This window comes from Quercus suber, unplaced genomic scaffold (assembly GCF_002906115.3).
Source record: "Quercus suber isolate HL8 unplaced genomic scaffold, Cork oak 2.0 scaffold_749, whole genome shotgun sequence".
Lineage (NCBI taxonomy): Eukaryota > Viridiplantae > Streptophyta > Magnoliopsida > Fagales > Fagaceae > Quercus > Quercus suber.
Window position 1 is genome coordinate 204457 of NW_027070185.1, and position 13221 is coordinate 217677.

General features: G+C 30.2%; 1 pseudogene; it reads right to left on the minus strand.

Moving 5' to 3' along the window:
• Positions 1-1358: 1358 nt before the first annotated feature.
• LOC112026951 (WAT1-related protein At4g30420-like) overlaps positions 1359-13221 on the minus strand; it is a 14929-nt pseudogene continuing 3066 nt past the window's right edge.

Here is a 13221-nt window from a genome sequence, read left to right on the forward strand (position 1 = left end):
CGTCTTGAGCCAACATATAGAGGTGAAAGGGTCGAGCTAATTACCAAAACTTCTATAGGGTAACTTGATATTAGGAAGCTAAAAGAACAAATTAGTGCAAAGAGAAAAGGTATTGATTTTGTCTAGGAATATTAAGAACAAGCTAGTGCTTACAAGTTGGAAAAGTTTGTATTTTCTTGAAAACTCAGACTTCGGTAATTTCTCTTGATATTTTTATATATTAGTTATACAATTTTTCTTATTTTTCTTTGATTAATTTACTTTTTTTCCTCCAATTCTTTTTTTTTTTTTTTTTTGAGAGAGAGAGAGAGAGAGTTTCAACCTATAGCTTATTAGTTATACAATTTTTCTTATTTTTCTTTGATTAATTTACTTTTTTTCCTCCAATTCTTTTTTTTTTTTTTTTTTGAGAGAGAGAGAGAGAGAGTTTCAACCTATAGCGTTCGCTACTAATAATAGTTCTTTATCATCAGATAAAGACATTAATTGGTTTTTAGGTAGACAATGATTAATTGAATCTTAGATCTCTTATTCAACAATCAGAAACTTTACCAGTTAAGCTAACTGGAACCTACTCCAATTCCCTTGTTAATTAATGGCTTGTTTGGAAGTTTAGAGAGGGAGGAGAGTAGAGGGGAGTAGAGGGAAGGGGAGTAGTGGGGAGGAGAGTAGAGGAGAATGATTCACCTCCACCTTATTTGGATGTTTTTAAAATTAGTAAGGGGGAAGGGAGTAATTAGCCATTCCCCTTGTGTAATTTTGTTAATATAATAAGGATAAATTAGGTAATTTACTTAGTCAATAGTTTATGTACTCTACTCCCCCTCCAAATCTCTCCAATTTGGGGGAATTAAAATTGGAAGGCTAGAGGGAGTCCAAACCCCTCCAAACTCCTCCAAACCCCTCCCCCTCATTCTTTAAAAAACTTCCAAACAAAGTAATTGCATTATTCTCCCTCCCTCTACTCTACTCCCCCTCCTTTTTTAAACATCCAAACATGCCATAAGTGTCTTAAATTTAGTTTAATGTGCATTAAGGACAAAAGTAATAAAAATAAAAACAAAACAAATAGCGTAAGCCACATTTTCCAAATAAGAGTTAAAGGCTTATGAAAGGAGAAAGAGACAGGTTGAATAATGCAAAAAAGAATACATTACTTAAATTCAGAACCTTAGAATGCAAACAAAATATTATTTGTACATAGAAATTAATGGATATTATTTATATACAAAAGTGGAGCCCATCACTTTTGGTTCTCTCTATCCATGATTCAATGTATCCATATTACATACAAAAAGTCATAAACATCCAAGTATCTTCAATCTTACAAATGATTTCATAGGGGAAAATATACTTTCCTATACATCCAAGGGGACCATTTCAAAGGAATAAACATTAAACAAACCAGCAGAAGCAATTGCACGCACTTTTAGTTGCCCCCTCCCATCCACCATTGCTTCCTACAAAATGGATAATAATTAGAAAATGATAAAATTGCTACTTACTTCACTGTAAAAGACTTGTAAACCGATGTGATTAGGGTTAGATTGGTAATAACCTATATGACTTTTTGTTGAAAGTTAATTAAAAGTTAAACATTAAAAAAAAAAAAGTGAGAATTTAAAATATATAATATATACACATAAACAAATAAGCTAAAAACAAAAATTTGAAAAGGCTAATAGCAAATCCACAAAAATTCAAGCTTATTTTACTTCGCATTCTGTTTAGATACCGTTTATTACTGAAAACCAAAAACTGAAAACACTGTGGTAAAATAATTTTTAAATATATTGTAAGACCTATTTTGAATGAAAATTTTACTAAAAAAAAAAATTTGTAAATTCCATAAACAATATACAAGATTCACTGGCAAAGACAAACGCAAAACACAAGCATTAAAAACGCTGTCCAAACTCCACCTTAGCGTTTCACTTAATCCGCTGCAAAGATTTAGTCAAAAGTCCAATTTAATTTATTGTTTATGGGTCCCCTTTATGAATATTGCTCAAAATATCAAACCTTTTTAGCTTACTACAGGTCCCACTCTACTTTTGGCTAAAGAACTTTCAGCAGAAAAAGAAAAAAAAAATTAATATATTTTATTTAGTTTTTACCTATAATACCTTTAGTAAAAATATTTCAATAAAAAGTTAAATAAATTATTCTCAAAATAATATTTAAACATCAACAATATAATGAATAAAATTTTTAATTATCTTTAAAGGTGTATGAAAAGATGACATATGAGTTTGTAAGAATTATGTAATAAAATTGGTATACTCATCAGATGTACATATTCTACCATCAATGCTGATATGCTTACTTTAATTGGGGGGGTGGGGGGAGGGGAACAATGGGGGTGAAAAATCGCTAATGAAAAATCCGTTAGGTGCTCCTTTTATATATTAGTTATACAATTTTTCTTATTTTTCTTTGATTAATTTACTTTTTTTCCTCCAATTCTTTTTTTTTTTTTTTTTTGAGAGAAAGAGAGAGAGAGAGTTTCAACTTATAGCGTTCGCTACTAATAATAGTTCTTTATCATCAGATAAAGACATTAATTGGTTTTTAGGTAGACAATGATTAATTGAATCTCAGATCTCTTATTCAACAATCAAAAACTTTACTAGTTAAGCTAACTGGAACCTACTCCAATTCCCTTATTAATTAAGTGTCTTAAATTTAGTTTAATGTGCATTAAGGACAAAAGTAATAAAAATAAAAACAAAACAAATAGCGTAAGCCACATTTTCCAAATAAGAGTTAAAGGCTTATGAAAGGTGAAGGAGACAGGTTGAATAATGCAAAAAAGAATACATTACTTAAATTCAGAACCTTAGAATGCAAACAAAATATTATTTGTACATAGAAATTAATGGATATTATTTATATACAAAAGTGGAGCCCATCACTTTTGGTTCTCTCTATCCATGATTCAATGTATCCATATTACATACAAAAAGTCATAAACATCCAAGCATCTTCAATCTTACAAATGATTTCATAGGGGAAAATATACTTTCCTATACATCCAAGGGGACCATTTCAAAGGAATAAACATTAAACAAACCAGCAGAAGCAATTGCACGCACTTTTAGTTGCCCCCTCCCATCCACCATTGCTTCCTACAAAATGGATAATAATTAAAAAATGATAAAATTATTACTTACTTCACTGTAAAAGACTTGTAAACCGATGTGATTAGGGTTAGATTGGTAATAACCTATATGACTTTTTGTTGAAAGTTAATTAAAAGTTAAACATTTAAAAAAAAAAAAGTGAGAATTTAAAATATATAATATATACACATAAACAAATAAGCTAAAAACAAAAATTTGAAAAGGCTAATAGCAAATCCACAAAAATTCAAGCTTATTTTACTTCGCATTCTGTTTAGATAACATTTATTACTGAAAACCAAAAACTGAAAACACTGTAGTAAAATAATTTTTAAATATGTTGTAAGACCTATTTTGAATAAAAATTTTACTAAAAAAAAAATTTGTGAATCTCATAAACAGTATACAAGATTCACTGACAAAGACAAACACAAAACACAAGCGTTGAAAACGCTATCCAAACTCCACCTTAGCGTTTCACTTAATCCGCTGCAAAGATTTAGTCAAAAGTCCACTTTAATTTATTGTTTATGGGTGCCCTTTATGAATATTGCTCAAAATATCAAACCATTTTAACTTACTACAGGTCCCACACTACTTTTGGCTAAAGAACTTTCAGCAGAAAAAGTAAAAAAAAAATTAACATATTTTATTTAGTTTTTACCTATAATATCTTTAGTAAAAAGATTTCAATAAAAAGTTAAATAAATTATTCTCAAAATAATACTTAAACATCAACAATATAATGAATAAAATTTTTAATTATCTTTAAAGGTGTTTGAAAAGATGACATATGAGTTTGTAAGAATTATGTAATAAAATTGGTATACTCATCAGATGTACATATTCTACCATCAATGCTTACGTGCTCCATGTGTCTTGCTAATGAAAAATCCATTAGGTGCTCCATGTGTCTTGTTTATCAATCAAATCCAGATTTTGCGCATGACTAATGACTATAGTAATGTCTTGCCATAAAGTCGCAAACACTTTTTTTTTTTTTGGTCTATCCAATTTGATGACATATTCATCACTAATACGTGTTTTTGGCTGCTTCTTTGATTTGGCCAATGACTTGAAATATTCCTTGTTTGGTGAATGAGAGTATGAGACATTTATTTGGCCACTGACTTGCAATTTTTTTTTTTTTTTTTTTTTTGTTCATTGAATGATTCATTTCTTTGACAGCGATTTTTCTCCACTATACCAGATTGTTACTGGATTTACACTATAGAAATTAAAATAATGAAGCCCTTTTATTACTCATCTAATTAATCTCAAGCTCAATTGGTACATCTGTACCTAAAGTAGTTTAAAAGTGTCTCAAAGTCTAGATTTATAAGATTTGTCATCATTTGATAATTAACTGTACATAAGCCTTCAATAATACGATTAAAACTTCTATCCAACAGTCAACCTAGAAATTTATAAACTCCTTGGTTGACTTTCATATTCTCTGTCTGTTTTGATAGAAAATGTTGTGTGAAGATAGTATTTTTCCGTGTTTGATAGTGATAGAAAAAATGAATTGAAGGAAAATTATTTTTGGTTAACATAAAAAGTATGACTAATTTTTAAAGATTGTTTTTCACTAAATTTTTTTTTTTTTTTTTTTTTGTGGAAAACAACTATATCTCAAAGAAAACTATTTTTTTTTTTTTTTTTTTTTGTTCATTGAATGATTCATTTCTTTGACAGCGATTTTTCTCCACTATACCAGATTGTTACTGGATTTACACTATAGAAATTAAAATAATGAAGCCCTTTTATTACTCATCTAATTAATCTCAAGCTCAATTGGTACATCTGTACCTAAAGTAGTTTAAAAGTGTCCCAAAGTCTAGATTTATAAGATTTGTCATCATTTGATAATTAACTGTACATAAGCCTTCAATAATACGATTAAAACTTCTATCCAACAGTCAATCTACAAATTTATAAACTCCTTGGATGACTTTCAGATTCTCTGTCTGTTTTGATAGAAAATGTTGTGTGAAGATAGTATTTTTCCGTGTTTGATAGTGATAGAAAAAATGAATTGAAGGAAAATTATTTTTAGTTAACATAAAAAATATGACTAATTTTTAAAAATTGTTTTTCACTAAATTTTTTTTTTTTTTTTTTTTGGAAAACAACTGTATCTCATAGAAAACTAACAACCCATTTGGTTGGAGGGATAGAAAAGTTGGAAGATAGAAAATAGGAAAATGATAGAAAAATGGGAGGATAGAAAAAATTTAATTTTTTCTTATTTTTATTTGGTTGGAAGAATGGAAAAGTGGAAAGCTAAAAAACTCATTTGTTTAGTTAAAAAGAAAAATGCGAGGATGGAAAATAAAATTGGTATAAATTTACAATTATTTCCCTATTAATAAATTTACAACTATATTCCAATTTTATAAGAAAGTTTTATGAAAAATACTTTTTGAAAAATTTAATAATTTATTTTCTAGAAAATATATAATTGCCAAAACAAAGAAGTTTGATTGAGAGTGGAAAATTTTCTCCTTCTTACTTTCCTGGAAATTATTACTGCTTTTCCTTCTAAATGAATGCTTTTGATACTATATATATTTTGATATTTTATATTATATTTCTGTGTTTAAGGACAACTCATAGACTCATAGTACCTCAAATTGGTTAATTTATGAAGAGGTGGGCCAATAAAACAAGAGTGTCATTATGTGATTTAATTTGGCCATTAAATTGACATTATTATAGGAAATTTTGGAATGGTTCTGAAAATGATTTGATCAATATTGTCCAAGTGACTGGTGGATCAAAGGGAAAAACTATCTTATAATATATACCTTATCTTCTTGTTGGGCATAAAGCTTCACAATAGCCACTGAAATTCAACACTATCAACTAATAATGACCGGTAACGAAAAATAGAATTCATTAAAAATAAAAAATAAAAGTAACAAAAAGTGGAAAGTTCAAGATGATAAATACGTCCACTTACCAGCTACCAGCTCAATCGATGTTGAAGATGCAGACCCTGAATTAATTAACAAGCCCTAGGAATTATTGAATAGAGTAATATATTATGATCTCCAGAAGAATCTAATAAATATTATTTAATAGAGTAATTATGATCTCCAGAGGACTCTAAACATTACTTAATTTCTAGAATTACATATGCCACATACTTGACAATTGGATTTTGACATGTAAAGGTTGCTTGTGCGCATTCTGCTGCATGCCATTCTGATCTTAGTTTTCAACAACCATGATGCGAGGCTTCGGTATCAGAATTTATTCATGGTTATAAAACTGAATTGTTTAAGGTTTCAGTAATTGAGTCAGGCACATTGGGAAGTAATATTGGGCGAGTTGGTATCTCCCCAAGTCATAAGTATTTGGAGGAGCAAGAAGAGTGGGTTCGAGCTATCAGAGTCGCAGCATATACATTATAATATTATATAAGTATTTCTAACCATTTAAAAAAATGTAAATTATAAAATTTCAAAGATTGAAAAATTGAGTTTGATGTTCACATTCTGAATTAGAGCAGAGTTCAACTTGTATATCCAAAAGTTGATCACGAAGGTCAAAGGTAGAGGAAGGGTGCTATCAGTGCTAGCTATGTGGTTTAAAACAAAGTTGAAAAAGGGGAAGAAATTAAAATATCATTCCACTCACTCACTTTCGTCCCCATTTTGAGGAGCAATTTTTGTGGGTTTCAATGGAAAACAACAAGCAGTCACTTTCTTTCCTCTCCATGTGAACCGAACAGAAGAAAATTCTATCTATCTATTCACACGCATTTTTTCATCATTATTTTTCAGCCAAATCAAATAAACCCTTATGCTAGTTGTGTATGAGAGAAAATACGATAGATAGTGTATCGTTAAAGTTGATTGGACAACACATAGACCAAAAGATATGCAATTTCAATTTTTAATTGAATTAATGAAGTCTCTATAGTTATTTGTATGGTGAAGAGTATTGCATAAATTAATCAGTAAAAATAAAATAAAATAAATATCTTCTAGTAAAATTAATTGTTGATTTTTTTTTTTTCATTTTCATTTGGTTATCTATAATATAATATATGTTTTAACCATCTGAATAATTTAAATTGCAATAAAAATCCACGAATTTTTATACAAAAGAGAATAATTGAGGTTCAAATTCTCTTATCCTTCGCTGATATGAAATATAGTCTTATTAGATTAAATTTGGTTTTGCATAAGATTTTTTTTTTTTTTTTTTTTTTGGGCTTATTTGACATATTTACTTACGTACAATTTTTCAAAGGCTCTTTTCTTTTTCTTTTTTCTTTTTCTTTTTCTTTTTTAAGGTATGAATTTACTTTTTTCTAACTTATTTATCAAATAAAATAAACTACAGAAAACATTTTACACCAAACAGTCCAAACCAACATGGCAAATTACAAAATTATGGGCTGGCTGTATTAACTCTATCCATATATGTCCTATTAAGCATAAACCCTTTAGTCCTGTCCTGCCTTCATCTACTATGCCAAACCTGTTAACCTAACTGATGAGAAACTTTTCGCAAGATTTGCGTGATCATATCCTTGAAATGACACATTTGGCTATTCAACTAAAGACTTTAAGGATGAATGTGGATGACTTTTTTCTTATTTAGTTTAATCTCTACTTGCTCATCGAAAGAGTCATGTTAGGAAACTATTAGGAAACTATTTCTCTAATCGACCAATAAGATAAAACACTAAATGATATATAATTTTATATATATATATATATATATTTTCATATTCCCATTAAACCTCTAACTTATCATATGTGCCTTATCATGTGAGCCACCAAATTAATTAATAAATTAATTTAGTCTTACAACTGCGAGACACCTATTTCGCACATCTCATTTCCCAATTTGCGAGTGGTATAAGGTTAACATTTTAAAACATCTTGGTATCCCTTTTTCTAATGTTTTCATAGGAAAAGAATGGTGATTTGTACTCCTTTAAGAAAGATATGGTTAAATGATTGTTCATATATATATTTGTTCCATTTTCCATGAGTTTCCTGCCACGTAAAGAGAAATCAAGTTTGCATTTCGTTACATCGATTTGTGGTCTCTAATTATTTCATTTTTTAAAGCTTCATCTCGTTTTAAAAATAATTTGCAAGACAAACCTTGCAAACTAGTTGGTTTGTTACGATTGTATCAAACTACCAAGTTGTTCACATATTAGTTCACTGATATAATACTGCATTGAGTTGGATAAGATAGTACTCATTAAATTGTTATCTTTGAAGATTGAATTTGTTCATTAATTATTGACGGTTTAGGTCTCATCAAACAGTCGATGCATGTACGTGTCTAACAATCTTATTGTGTTGCTTGCTCACCGAAAATAGAGTTTTGAAGTACTCAAAAATTTAAGACATGTTCCTACACGCATGGAAGTACCACTACCACATGCTTATCTCTTGGTTGCCTTATAGTAACCAGTCCCTTTCGTTGTATTATAGTGACCAAACTGGAAAAACCATTTTTGAAATATATTCTTTACGTGTCTAATTCTTAATACCATGGCCCATGGAAATCCCAAAAAGTGTCATCTTCTTATATTCTGGGATTAACTACCAGTCTTCTTCCTAGATAAGGTTGTCTGAAAAAAAAAAATCTCAAATTTTTCCAAAACTTTCACTATCTAAAAGATTGATTGATTAGTGGCATTTTCGATTTTCTTCTCCATTATAAACCAAGTAAAAACAGTGGGAGTTCAAACCAGCCAAAACATATTCAGATATACTGGTCTTGGATTGAAAACCGATTAATCAATTATATTAATTTGGGCAAATTAGGCTGCGTTTGAATTGGTGGTAAACCATTTCAGGAAATCGTTTTCCACCTTTTTCGCTTGTTTGGCAGTTACGGAAAATAGAATTTTTTGGAAAATCATTTCCTATTTTCCCTTTGACAACGAAAATCGTTTTTAGTTTCTATTTTCACTTCAAAGTATTTCCGGAGAGAGAGAGAGAGAGAGAGAGAGAAAGAGAGAGAGAGAGAGAGAGAGAGAGAGAGAGAGAGAGAGAGCCCAAAACCGACGCCGTGAGAGAGAGAGAGAGAGAGAGAGAGAAAGAGAGAGAGAGAGAGAGAGAGAGAGAGAGAGAGAGAGAGAGAGAGAGAGCCCAAAACCGACGCCGTGCTGATCGCCAATTGCACTTCCAGAACCCAGTGCCGCACTGATCGTCGATCGCACCGCGCCGATCTCGCCTTCGATCGCCTCCGCTCAGTCTCGCCACAAACCCAGAACCCATCGTCAATCGTCGATCTCGCCACGAACCCAGAACCCATCGTCAATCGTCGATCTCGCCATCAACGCAGAACCCATCGCCTTCACACCAGCGAGTCGCACCGGCAAACCCAGAACCCATCGAGTCGCATCGTCGATCGTCGATCTCCTTCGAACCCAGAACCCATCGCCTCTGACCGGATTTGATATTTTTTTTCTTTGGTTTTGTTTCTGCTTTTGATTGCCGAAGTTTGCTATGATTTTGAAATTTTTTGTAATAATATTTGTTTAGATGCTGAGAAAATAGCTGAGAAAATGTGAAAAATTTGTAAGAAAATAGCATTTTCAGAATACAACCAAACACATGAAAATATTTTCTACAACAATTTTCATTATACAACCAAACACTTGAAAATATTTTCCTTTTCCGGAAAATAGCATTTCCAGAAAATAAATATTTTTCAAAAAATATTTTACGGGAACCAAACGGACCCTTAATTACATTTTAAATCTTGTCCTTTAGGAGTTCTTTCAAATTAAACTATATAGTTTACTAACCTAAACTATTTAAAAGTTATTTAGTTATTACTTTTAAAGTGGGTTAGGATTAATAAGCATCATATATCCACTTTGTACCATTCTTTACAAATTACCTTTATTTTTTTAGCAAGGTTTTTATGCGATTTGAATTATAGGAATTTTTATGCAATTCGCTATGGGGCAGTAAAACAACATCCACATGTATTATTTAAGTAAATCATTAGTCATTAAAAATGTCATGTAATTATAAGAACATGTGGATGACTCTTTTTAACTACCATGTAGTAGGTTGCATAAAAACCTTTTTCAATTTTTATTTTTTGGAAAAAAGTTTATCTCTAATCTACTACATGGCAGTCATCTATATATGACTTTTTAAATGAGTCATGTAATTTTTTTTAAATAAAACACATGAATATATCTAGATACATCTTTATAAATTACAATGTAATGTTTTGGAGGAAATTAAACCTTGTCCTTTTTGGGTTAGAGTCAAATTAGACCAAAGATGCTCAATCCATCACCCTTTCTCATCAGTTGAGATTCATCCACTATACTGTTAATGGTACAGCCCATGCAGTGGCCCACTAGACTTTAAGCAAATATATTTTGGGCTTTGAAAGGACCTTGGTCCAGTTGCAGAAGCAGCTTAGAAACTAGAAAGGCTTTCTTCCTCAAGCTTTTTATTTTTTATTTTTTTGGTTACGGAGCAGAGTTGTGTCACTAATTCTATGATTTTATCCACATACTACATTTCATGAGGCAAGAAGAGCTACGAAAATTAAAGACTGAATTTTATTTTATTTAAAAAATATGAAATATTGTACAAAGAGACTATATTTTTATATAGCCAGAGTATGTACAATGTGTGCTATACAAATAAAATAGATTATAATAGTACAATAATGGGCCTAAGCCCGTTGGACTTATATTTTAACATTTTTAATCTCATCAACATTGCATGCGGCACAAAGGGGTTCCTCCCAATCAATTTTATAGCTTATTTTCTTTGAAGACTTAAGGTATGTTTGGTAATTGTTTCCTCCTCTTATTTTCTGTTTTCAAAAATAATTTACTATTTTTAAGATTAAAAAACTTGTTTGGCAATTCAAAATGGACAAAAAACAAAATCTGTTCTCAAAACCCAATTTGTAAAGGAAACTGAAAATATGCAAAATGTTATTTTTAGTTTCTAAGGTCCGTTTGGTAATGTTGTTCTAATAACGTTGTTTGTATTTTTTTAGAAATACGTGTGAGTAAAAAAGTATATGAAAATACGTGTAATATTGTTTAAAAACTGAAAACGTGTAATGTTGTTTCAAAAATTAATGAAAACGCGTATTTTATTTAATAAAATTTTCTCATTTAATGAGTTAGCATTAAAGTTCAAATTCTAATAACAACATATATTAGTATTTAATTTCTATTTTTTTCTTCAAAAAACTATTTTTGTAATTTCAACTAACCAAACATGTTTTTTATTTCAAAAATACAAGAAAATTGTTTTTTTTTTTATTTCCAAAAAAAAAAAATTGAAAATAAAAAACAAAAACTGTTACCAAATATGACCTTGACTTTCGAGATGTTCACATTCCTCGCCGCATTAGTTTGGATATTTGCGTTTTCATTGATTTTAGCATGATCTTTGGCCTTACCCCCACAGCACGGCATATAAACCAATAATCACAATAACAACACCTATTAATCTGGAAAAAAAAATAATAAAAATAAAAATAAAAATTGGCCATATTGGACCTTGTTAGATATCAAAAGTTAACATATCAAACCCTTAATAATTTTCCTAAAAAACACATTGTATTGCCCAAGAAGATGAATGAAAATTCCAAGTTTTGTCATAATAAAAATTTTAATACAAAATGGTTTTGTTACAGTCCCATCTCAATCAAAGCAGATGGAAGATAAGGATTTTACAGTTAAATAAAAATTAATTTTAATTAAAATCACATTCCAAGTTTTGCAAAGTTGAGACTGCATGTGTTACCTTCCGGCCGGTATAGATCTCCTCATGAAGAAACACAGCAGCCAATATGGTCACAATAACTGTACACAGAGGATTGAACATTGCAGGAAAGATTGGACCCCTTTGTGATACACACCATGCCTGAACGCAGAGTGTAAGCCCAGATTCTATACATCCCTGCTCATAATATTTTCCAGTTTCAACTATTAATATATCATGTCAATGTTTAATTCAATTACCATATTAAATGAGCAATTAAAATGAACATTTTATTGAAACAAACTACGTACTTAATTAAAGAAGTTCTTAGCTAGAAGAAAAAAAAAAAGAAAAAAAAAAAAAAAAAAAATGTTAGTTGTAGTTATACTTATTCACTCTAAATTATAGGGCCATTTATAATTTCCATAAAATTTGAAAATTTGCAATTAACATCCTTGTTTGACTAATACACAGAATATATATTTCAATGTTTAAATTAGTGTCCAAATTGAAAATGATTACTAGAATAAGATAGGTTAGGTACACACTCAAATTAATTCATAATTATAGTAGTAATTTTGATATATTAGTGAAATTCAGGGAATTCACCACCACTTATCCATTACGATTTATTTTATTTTCAGACTAAATTGGACAGTGGGATGAAGCTAACAAATTAATCTTAAATTAGATTATTGATCGCAATCTTTGTAAATTATTATTATTTATTTGTGAGAATGGTTATTAGAATATCTATTGAATACATGGCAACTCGAATCCCTACCCCTAGCCTCTTCCCTTTACCTTTAAGAACTTTGTGCATGGGGAAGTATCATTTGGACTAAAATGAGGTTATTACATAGGGTTAATATCTAAAATTAACCCTATTTTTTTCCAAAGTTTTAATTGTTTATATTCTGTATGTGATGATTAGTATAGATAATAAGTTGAATTTTGGAAGCGTGAGAACTATTGCCAAGATATTAGGGACAATCTTGTGTGCCATTGGAGCAGTGTGCATGGCATTGCTTATGGGACTAAAGCTGCTAAATGTTGAATTAATCCAACCAGAAAATTGGTTGCTGGGTTGTCTGTTAATATTTGGAAGAGTTGTTGTTGCTGGGCATTGTTGATGTCGCGGAAGCCTAAAGAAGAGCACACACGATGCTCTCTTGATGGAACAGAAACTAAACTGTTAGTTCCTAGGTAGTAAACCTCGAGTCCACGAGGGGTTCCTTGAATCCACAAGGTGATAGGTCTAGAATCCACCAGAGAATACAATAGACACAAGTCTGAATTTTTATTGATAATAAACTATGAAAAACGTTTACAGACTTAGGGGCCTATTTAAGGGGACTCCTAAA